We start from the raw sequence: 1,185 nt of genomic DNA on the forward strand, positions 1-1,185 counted from the left end.
TTAATAGCTAACAGTGAAAGTCTGTTCAACGACAACAGCCACAGTTTAGCTGTACAAATGAAAATTCAGCCAGGAAAAAAAGTGATGATTTTCATTACGATAGAGGACAGATCATATATATAGCTAAACAAATCTATGCGTTTCTAAATTCGGGGAACATTTTGTATCGAACACGTAAACGATTAGTTTTTTACTGTTGGTTTGTCTGCATATGATAATTCCCCGTTTTGCTTAAATAACGACTGATCTTCGTTAAAAGGGATAATTAACGCTGAAAAAAAAAATATTTTAAGAAGTATTTAGTTTAACCTTATCTTTATTAACATATGTAAAAACCATATCTAATGCATTTTTACACATGGTCTCCTGTAAAGCTGAACATTGCCACCGAGAGCTTTTAAAACATTTCAGTTTTGAAATGTATTTAGGTTTACATAACATAAAAAGTGACAGTAATTAGTTTAAAAAAAAAAACTTTAAAGACAGATTATACTATGCTAAAAATATTTTACACTGATATTTATGAAATAAATAAATAAATAAAGAACGATTTTGAATTAAAATACATTATATACAGAGATATAATATGCTGTAGCTGCCAAAATGGAAAGTTATTTAACAAAGCTCAAGACAAGCAACGATGTATAAAAGAAAAGAATAAAGCAAGAACATCGACGTTTAGAAAATGAGGTACAAAGCAATGTTGTGTAAAATTTATAAGCGTCTGAAAAATCTAAAAAATAATGAAAAGAAAAGACAATTTGTTTACAGCTCATTAGACTTGTATAGATTTCAACAGAGAAAACGTTAAATACAAAACAGATGTAGGTTTCGAAAATAGCAACTGATACATATTAGAGGTGCAAGAATAATACATATTTGGTGGAATATAATTCTGTAAATACAAGATAAATTCTACCCCATATTACAGATACACTCATACCTCAACGGACACATAGAGAAAAAATTAAACATATATGCTTTAATATATGTGTGTGTAAATGTGTGTGTGTGTGCGCACGCCTGTGTGTATGTATATGTATATATATGTGTGTGCGTATGTGCGTGTAGGTCTATATATATACATGCATTACGATATGTGTATTTATATATGCTTTTATATATATATGTATATATTAATGAATATATATATATATATACACACATATATAGATGTGTTTATAT

The sequence above is a fragment of the Octopus bimaculoides genome, chromosome 7 (assembly GCF_001194135.2).
Source record: "Octopus bimaculoides isolate UCB-OBI-ISO-001 chromosome 7, ASM119413v2, whole genome shotgun sequence".
NCBI classification, from domain to species: Eukaryota; Metazoa; Mollusca; class Cephalopoda; order Octopoda; family Octopodidae; genus Octopus; species Octopus bimaculoides.